Below are 10,320 nucleotides of genomic sequence, written 5' to 3'. Positions count from 1 at the left end.
CCCGCAGTAGACAGACTAAACGTTCTAACCCTTCTTCCCCTACAGCACACTCACCTCCACTTACCTTTACCTTTATACCTGAGACACCAGTCTCCTTTTCCCCCCCTCATAAGAAAACCTTTGTCCTACAAAACTCCCCAACCAACTCCACTGCAGAAACAATGGATGACATTCAAAGATATATGCTTAAGACATAATATCCCATAACTCATGCTCCTTCCACACTTAGTGTGATTGCCGATATTCATACCCCTCCTACTAATACCCCCCCTACACCCCTTCCTCCTACTCCCTCTCAACACAACCTAACCCCCTCAATTCCGTCCACCACCTATATCCATCCTCCGAATACCCATTCTCTCGATATTATTCACAACACCTCTACACCCCTTCCTCCTAATCCCTCCCAAGACAACACATCCCCTTCACCTCCAACTATCCATCCTCCTACCACTAATACGCCCCCCACACCACTTCCTCCTACTCCCTCCCAACACAACCCACTCCCTTCAACCCCAACTAGACGCACATTCTCCCTCCCTCCATCCCCTCTATCCTTTCCACTCCCTCCCGGATACACATGAGAATCACTCATGTCACAACAACGCCCTTCCCCAGATTCCCTACCTCCTGATACCCCTCCTTTACACCCCCTAGCTCATTCACCCCCAGATTCCCCAACACGTACTGACGCTTTCACTCATAAAATCACTATGTAGCTCTCCTACATTGGAATATTCGCGGTTTCCGTTCTCACAGACCAGACCTACGTCATATCCTTGCTTTTTATAATCCATCTATTATCTGCCTCCTAGAGACTTTCCTCACTCATCCTCCTATTCCAATTCCCATTTACCATTTTATCTCTTCCCCACACTCCCTTTATGTCTCGTCTATACTTATCCATCATAAAACACCATATGTCATACCTCCCATACAAACTACTGTCCCGTGCACAGTTATTCGCATCTTCGCCACTGGATCACAGTGATTTCAGTCTACTTCTCCTCATCCCATCCCATTGACTTTGTTGCCTTTGAAACTCTTATTTCCCAACTCCAACCACCTTTCCTCGTAGTTGGTGATTTCAATTGCCGCCACACTCTGTAGGGTGGCTACCACCAACTCCCGAGGCCGATCTCTAGAACGCTTCCTCTCCACAAATAACCTAATTATTCTTGATTCACATGTGCACACATTCCTTTTCATGCCTTGACCTCTCTCTATGCTCTCCTACTTTACATCTAGATTTCCATTGGTCAATTCTAGACCACTTCCCCTATAGTGACCACTTCCCAGTACTCCTTTCTCCTACTTCATATGTACCACTTCCTAATCCTCCACGGTGGTGCTTTGATAGAGCTGACTGGCATACTTTCACTTCACTCTCTACTATACCTATCCCACCACCCCCTTACCATCCACTTCAGATATGCTACAATGTTTTACAACCACGATCCTAAGAGCTGCCTATACAGCCATTCCTCGAACTTCAAGACCTTATACCTCTAATTGTGTTCCATGGTGGAATTCTGATTGTACCAAAGCGCTTAAAACGAGCAGCCTGGAACAGCTATCGCTACAAACGAGGCACCCCTCACCAGCTATCAGCCCTTATTTCCTTTAAAAGAGCATCTGCCCATCTTCGCCGTACAATCAGAAACAGTAAAACAAATAGCTGGCAAACTTATGTTTCCTTAATTACATCTTCTACATCTATTTCAGCTGTTTGGCGACGGATCCATAAATTATCAGGCAAACATTCCCCCCATCCTGCATTCGTCCTCCATATTCGAGATACTCTCATCTCTGAGCCTATCGAAGTAGCTAATGAACTGGGCAACTATTTCAGCCAGGTCAGTAGTGGCTCTCACCTTTCCCCACACTTTTCTTCCATTAAAGCCATCAAGGAACGCATTCCTATTACCTTCACCCTATCCTCTGATGAGTCCTATAATGCTCCTTTTTCTTCTTCTGAACTCAACGCTGCATTACAGTCGTGCCGCAACACACATGAAGGCCCTGATGGTATTCACTATCGTATGCTCCGACTCCTCCCATCTTCCTCTCTATCCTTCCTTCATCAACTCTACCCCCACAACCTTCATCAAGCACCCCATCCTCCCTTATTGCTACCTTACAGCTTTATTCTCCATCACTCCGTAATACTCCCTCTTCCACACGTCCCCGACCATCCAACACCATCAACCCTACAGATATCTTAAATACTTTCAACCACATATGGACGTCAGGAAATTTTCCTTCTCATTGGCGAGATGCTCTTATCCTACCTTTCTTAAAACCCAATAAATCAGGTACCCTACCCCAAGATTACCGCCCCATAGCTCTAACTAGCTGCTTGTGCAAACTATTAAAACGAATGGTTAACTTCCTCTTAATGTGGCGTCTTGAATCTCATAATCTCCTTTCCCCTTCCCAGTTTGGTTTCCGACGTGCCCGAAGTACAGCAGACCCACTTGCCCATTTCGAGACATATTACATCGGCATTTGCACCCCATGAATCCGTATTAGCTATATTCTTTGATCTAGAAAAAGCATATGACACCACATGGCGATACCATATCCTCCAACATTTGTCCTTCCTAGGTTTACGTGGAAACATGGCCGTTTTCATAAAATCTTTCCTTTGTAAACGTACCTGCCAGGTCAAGATTGCCTCTTCCACGTCATCCTTTTCTCAGTTCGAAGGCGTCCCACAAGGAAGTGTGCTTAGCACCACTTTATTCATTCTTGCTGTAAATGACATAGTCTCAGTCCTACCACCAGGAGCCCGAGCATCACTATATGTTGATGACTTAACCATCTATGCATCTGGCACATCCATACCAGATCTCTGTCAATTCCTTCAGTCTGCAATAACATTAGTAACTTCTTGGTCCACTAACCATGGCTATCGCTTCTCTACCTGCAAATCTTTCCCCATCCTTTTCTCTCGCTCACGTACGGTTCCCAAACCCCCACTCTTCTTATATAACTCTACTTCTCCCCATCCCATCCCATTGACTTTACTGCTTTTGAGACTCTAATTTCCCAACTCCAACCACCTTTCCTCGTAGTTGGTGATTTCAACTGCCGCCACACTCTGTGGGGTGACTCTACCACCAACTCCCGAGGCCGATCTCTAGAACGCTTCCTCTTCACAAATAACCTGATTATTCTTAATTCAGATCGCCCCACACACTTTGACATGCGCACACAATCCTTTTCATGCCTTGGCCTCTCTCTATGCTCTCCTACTTTACATCTAGATTTCCATTGGTCAATTCTAGACCACTTCCCCTATAGTGACCACTTCCCAATACTCCTTTCTCCTACTTCATATGTACCACTTCCTAATCCTCCACGGTGGTGCTTTGATAGAGCTGACTGGCATACTTTCACTTCACTCTCTACTATACCTATCCCTCCACCCCCCTTACCGTCCATTTCAGATATGCTACATTGTTTTACAACCACGATCCTAAGAGCTGCCTATACAGCCATTCCTCGAACTTCAAAACCTTATACCTCTAAATGTGTTCCATGGTGGAATTCTGATTGCACCAAAGCGCTACGCTTAAAACGAGCAGCCTGGAACAGCTATCGCTACAAACGAGGCACCCCTCACCAGCTATCAGCCCTTATTTCCTTTAAAAGAGCATCTGCCCATCTTCGCCGTACAGTTAAAAACAGCAAAACAAATAGCTGGCAAAATTATGTTTCTTCAATTACATTTCTACATCTATTTCAGCTGTTTGGCGACGGATCCATAAATTATCAGGCAAACATCCCCCCCATCCTGCACTCGTCCTCCATATTCGAGATACTCTCATCTCTGAGCCTATCGAAGTAGCTAATGAACTGGGCAACTATTTCAGCCAGGTTAGTAGTGGCTCTCACCTTTCCCCACACTTTTCTTCCATTAAAGCCATCAAGGAACGCATTCCTATTACCTTCACCCTATCCTCTGATGAGTCCTATAATGCTCCTCTTTCTTCTTCTGAACTCAACGCTGCATTACAGTCGTGCCGCAACACTCATGAAGGCTCTGATGGTATTCACTAAAGTATGCTCCGACACCTCCCATCTCCCTCTCTATCCTTCTTTTTAACTATTTTCAACCACATATGGACGTCAGGAAATTTTCCTTCTCATTGGCAAGATGCTCTTATCCTACCTTTCTTAAAACCCAATAAATCAGGTACCCCACCCCAAGATTACCGCCCCATAGCTTTAACTAGCTGCTTGTGCAAACTACTAGAACGAATGGTTAACTTCCGTTTAATGTGGTACCTTGAATCTCATAATCTCCTTTCCCCTTCTCAGTTTGGTTTCCGACGTGCCCGAAGTACAGCAGACCCACTTGCCCATTTCGAGACTTACATTACATCGGCATTGGCACCCCATGAATCCGTATTAGCCATATTCTTTGATCTAGAAAAAGCATATGACACCACATGGCGATACCATATCCTCCAACAATTGTCCTTCCTAGGTTTACGTGGAAACATGGCCGTTTTCATAAAATCTTTCCTTTGTAAACGTACCTTCCAGGTCAAGATTGCCTCTTCCACGTCATCCTTTTCTCAGTTCGAAGGCGTCCCACAAGGAAGTGTGCTTAGTACCACTTTATTCATTCTTGCTGTAAATGACATAGTCTCAGTCCTACCACCAGGAGCCCGAGCATCACTATATGTTGATGACTTAACCATCTATGCATCTGGCACATCCATACCAGATCTCTGTCAATTCCTTCAGTCTGCAATAACATCAGTAACTTCTTGGGCCACCAACCATGACTTTCGCTTCTCTACCTCCAAATCTTTCCCCATCTTTTTCTCTCGCTCACGTACAGTCCCCAAACCCCCACTCTTCTTATATAATGCTCCACTCCAATACCGTTCTTCTGGCAAATTCCTAGCCGTTATATTTGATTCCAAATTGTCCTGGCGAGACCATATCTTGTACATCAAAGAAAAAGCTCAACGGCGCTTCCGAATCTTACAAACTCTTTCACATATCTCCTGGGGCTCAGATCGCAAAACTATCCTCCATCTTCATGTTACCTTGATTCTCTCCACTCTAGATTATGCATGCCATATCTACTCTTGCTCACCTTGATACAATCCACCACAGCGGTCTCCGCTTAGCCCTAGGCGCCTTCCGCTCCTCTCCAGTTGAGAGCCTATATACTGAATCAGGCATGCCGTCCCTCTCTCGACGTCGAACCCTTCTCTCTCTCCGATGCTATACTCGATTTCACCAATTTTCCCTAACCAAACTAACTATTCCACAATCCTTACTTCATACCTTTACCTCTTCTCCACGTTTACCAACTCCTCTCCCCGTACGCATGGATACCCTCCTCTCCCATTCCCCCTTCCCTCGTCTCCGACCTCTCCCACTGTCTGTCCATTCCATTCCTCCATGGCTTATACCTAACCCCTGTATTTGCTCCTCAGTTTACCCTGACCCACCAAAATCAGATATCCCCCCCTCTATCCTTCTCACTCATTTCCTTGACCATGTCTCCATTCATGTTTACACTGACGGTTCCAAATCCATCTCAAGAGCTGGATTCGCAGTAACATTCCCAAATTGCACTTTCAAATACACCCTCCCTCCTGAATCTAGTGTCCTTACTACAGAACTATATGCACTCCTTTTTTCCTCTTTTACTATTTTTACTGACTCCCGTAACTCTTTAACCCTCATAAAGTCTATGCACTCGACCAATCCCCTTGTCTGTAAGATCCAGAACTGGTTGTTCTATCTATCCACGCATCACAAATCTGTCAGATTTTGCTGGGTACACAGCCATGTTGGAATCCCTGGCAATGAACAGGCAGATACTCTTGCACGATATGCCGCAATGTCCACATCACCTCAACAACGCTTCTCACATATTCCAGCTACGGATTACTACCCCCACTTTAAGACCTTGTATACCCGATGGCAATCTTTTTGGTCAAGACTCCACAACAATAAATTACATACTGTAAAACCATCAATCTCCTCTTGGTCAGCTCCATTTCACAAAAATCGACTTTGGGAGACGGCCCTCGCACGATTACGGATTGGCCACACTCGCCTAACACATGCCTATCTGATGTCACGCTCAGACCCGCCCCTATGTCCTCTATGTAACATCCCTATTTCAGTCCCACACATTCTCTTGTCCTGTCCACACTTTAATACAGCACGTACCTCTGCTTTTCCACACCTATCCTCCCTTCACCGACCTCCCAACATATCAGACATCCTTACAGAATCCCACAGCTTCTGCCTCGACAACCTGTTCTCCTTCCTCAGACGCATAAATATCCTTCACTTGATCTAACTCCCTTACCTAAACCACCATAATCTTTTCCCTCATCTTCAACCTTTCAACATTATTCTAGATAGTTGACACAGCAACTATCACCTGACATCCCCCTTTACTATACCTTCCTATAGTGCTATATGACCTTAGATGTCTAGCATATTTATCTTAACCATTAACCATTCTTATATAACGCTCCGCAATATGGCAAATTCCTAGGCGTTATATTTGACTCCAAATTGTCCTGGCGAGACCATATCTTGTACATCAAAGAAAAAGCTCAACGGCGCTTCCGAATCTTACAAACTCTTTCCCACATCTGGGGCTCAGATCGCAAAACTATCCTCCATCTTCATGTTACCTTGATTCTCTCCACTCTAGATTATGGATGCCATATCTACTCCTCTACCTCAACCTCTCTTCTTGCTCACCTTGATACAATCCACCAAAGCGGTCTCTGCTTAGCCCTAGGCGCCTTTCACTCCTCTCCAGTTGAGAGCCTGTATACTGAGTCTGGCATGCCATCCCTCTCTCGACGTCGAGCCCTTCTCTCTCTCCGATGCTATGCTGGATTTCACCAACTTTCTCTTACCAAACTAACTATTCCACAATCCTTGCTTCCTACCTTTACCTCTTCTCCACGTTTACCTACTCCTTTCCCCGTTCGCATGAATACCCTCCTCTCCATTCCTCCATGGCTAATACCTAACCCCTGTATTTGTTCCTCAGTTTTCCCTGACCCACTAAAATCAGATATTTCCCCCTCTATCCTTCTCACTCATTTCCTTGACCATGTCTCCATTCATTCCTCCATCATTCATGTTTACACTGACGGTTCCAAATCTATCTCAGGAGCTGGATTCGCAGTAACTTTCCCAAATCGCACTTTCAAATACACCCTCCCTCCTTTTTGCCTTAAGACGTATATACTTATCCCTCTCACCCTCTTTCATTATTTTTACTGACTCCCGTAACTCTTTAACCCTCATAAAGTCTATGCACTCGACCAATCCCCTTGTCTGTAAGATCCAGAACTGGTTGTTCTATCTATTCACATGTCACAAATCTGTCAGATTTTGCTGGGTACCCAGCCATGTTGGAATCCCTGGCAATGAATACGCAGATACTCTTGCACGCTGTGCTGCAATGTCCACATTACCTCAACTACGCTTCTCACATATTCAAGCTACGGATTATTACCCCCACTTTAAAACCTTCTTGTATACCCGATGGCGATCTTTCTGGCCAAGCCTCCACAATAAAAAATTATATATTGTAAAACCATCAATCTCCTCTTGGTCAGCTCCATTTCACAAAAACCGACGCTGGGAGACGGCCCTCGAACGCTTACGTATTGGCCACACCCGCCTAACACACGCCTATCTAATGTCACGCTCTGACCCGCCCCTATGTCCTCTATGTAATGTCCCTCTTTCAGTTCCACATTCTCTTGTCCTGTCCACGCTTTAATACAGCACGTACCTCTGCTTTTCCACACCTATCCTCCCTTCACCGACCTCCCAACATATCAGACATCCTTACAGAATCTCACAGCTTCTACCTTGACAATCTATTCTCCTTCCTCAGACGCATAAATATCCTTCACTTGATCTAACTCCCCTAAACTACCATAACCTTTTCCCTCATCAACCCTTACCCATCTTCAACGTTTCAACACTGCTCTGTCCACGTTGAGTTGACACATAGCAACTATCACCTGACATCCTCCTTTACTATACCTTCCTATAATGCTATATGACCTTAGATGTCTAGTACATTTATTTTAACAATTAACCATTACAGAATCCCACAGCTTCTGCCTTGACAACCTGTTCTCCTTCCTCAGACGCATAAATATCCTTCACTTGAAGTAATTCCCTTACCTAAACCACCATAACCCTCCCTTACCCATCTTTAACCCTTCAACGTTACTCTAGATAATTGATGAATAGCAACTATCACCTGCCATCACCCTTTACTATACCTTCCTATAGTGCTATATGACCTTAGATGTCTAGCACATTTATTTCGCCTTTAACCATTAACCATTCCCTTATTACTACCTTACAGCCTTATTCTCCCATCTCTCCGTAATACTACCCCCCCTCAACCCCCCATTCCCTTGCCCGTTGTTATCGTGGGGGATCCTAATGCAGGGATCTCCTAGACAAGGCAAGAAACCCCAAAAATATGCTTATTTAAGTTTCTAGAAGCATTTTTGAGTAAAGACAGGCAAATAGGTCTATCTTGAGCGATTTTTCGTGCTGAATACGAATATTTTGATTGCCAAGGCAGAAAATGCCTAATAAGGTACAGTAAATAAGGTCAAAGGTCAATGAGTTCAAAATTATATATATATTTTTTTTGCAAAAATGCACTATTGGATATTCTCCATACAAATATATAAAAGATTTTTCAACATATTGAAGAATAAACTACACAGGTCATCCAAAATTCAAATTTAAAGGAAAACATGACGAGTTGAGTTTTGATGGCGAGTATTTCCTTAACGGTAAGACTTTTAATATTCTATAACAGGTCTGCGTTCCTTTTGTTTTCAATCAATATAAAGCGCAGTAAAGTAGCATTTTTTTGCATTATTTTGAAGTCTTGAATTCTGTGGTAATTTTTGAAACCATGTATGGTCCATAGTTTTCATAATTAGGCGTACTATTAAGGGAAGTTAAATGAGTGCATTTTTTTCTTTTGTATTTTATTATTATTTTTATTTTTTATTATTTTTATTTATTAATTATCATTATTTTCTTTTTTGCAGAAATTGCTTTATTTGACATCATACAATTATTATTATTTCTATTTTTTATTATTTTTATTTATTAATTATTATTTTTTTTTTATTATTATTATTTTTTTGCAGGAATTGCTTTATTTGACATCATACAAAAGCGTAACACACTTTTCAATATTTTGAAAGATGAATTTGAAAATTAAAGGAAAACCTGAAGCAGATTTGAGCTTTTTTTGTTGAATATCTCACAGGATCAGGCATTTGACATCATTCAGTTTCTACCCTATGTTCATCCAAAATCTTCCTTCACGTGCAGCCAACTATCTGAAGCTGTTCTAAATCTCATTAGCCTTCTATTATTTTAGCAAGATTCAAGGGCCTATCTCAAGGCCAAAATGCCTCCACATCAGAATTGCTGATGCAGTTGAAAGTGCCCCCCCCCCCCAATCCCTTACCCGTTGTTGTCGTGGGGGGCCTTAGGAGACGGAGGCTGAGACCCAATGCAGGGATCTCCCCTGCCTTGGGCCTCAGCCCTCGACTCAACTAATTTTGCATGGTCTTTTCCCCCTCCAGCTTTTTGTTTCCGTCCCTTCTCCAACCCCTTCTACTATCTACTTTCTAAGGTGTAAGATCCATGCTGAAAGGATGAAAGGCTGAGCTTGTGCCAATCCTGAACGGCCTGCGGGAACCATGGGCACGGTAATCCTCTGATTAAATTGTCTAGCCCTTACCTCCTGCAGGGCACTGGGGGGTGGACTGTTTATGTTCCTTTGCATAATCAAGGCTTGCCATGGCCAGTAATGAAGATGTAATACCCCTATTAGGGGCAATGAGGTTTGCCCCTTCATCAAATAGCCCCATCGGCTCCCCAACCCCAGACTCTCCTTTGACCACGACTCCGAACACTGAAACTACCCACTCCTTAATGCCTACTAGTGCATACCCACCCAAGCAGAGACAATCTCCAGAAGACATTCCTATCCTCCCAACTTCCTCAAATTCATCAACTCTACCCCCACAACCTTCTTCATCAAACACCCCAACCTCCCTTATTCTACCTTACAACCTTATTCTCCATCTCTCCTAATACTACCCCCCTCAACAACACTCCCGCTTCCACACGCCCCCGTCCATCTACCACCACCAACCCTACAAATATCTTAACTACTCTATTTAGCCCAGCTAAATGGGACCGATTTTTCGTGATCCCCCCTACAGCTCCTTACTCTGACAACACTTTTCTCTTTCA

Source organism: Penaeus vannamei, chromosome 22 (assembly GCF_042767895.1).
Source record: "Penaeus vannamei isolate JL-2024 chromosome 22, ASM4276789v1, whole genome shotgun sequence".
In the NCBI taxonomy this organism is placed as follows: Eukaryota; Metazoa; Arthropoda; class Malacostraca; order Decapoda; family Penaeidae; genus Penaeus; species Penaeus vannamei.
The sequence above is the reverse complement of the archived record's forward strand: the minus strand, read 5'-3'. Positions refer to the sequence as shown.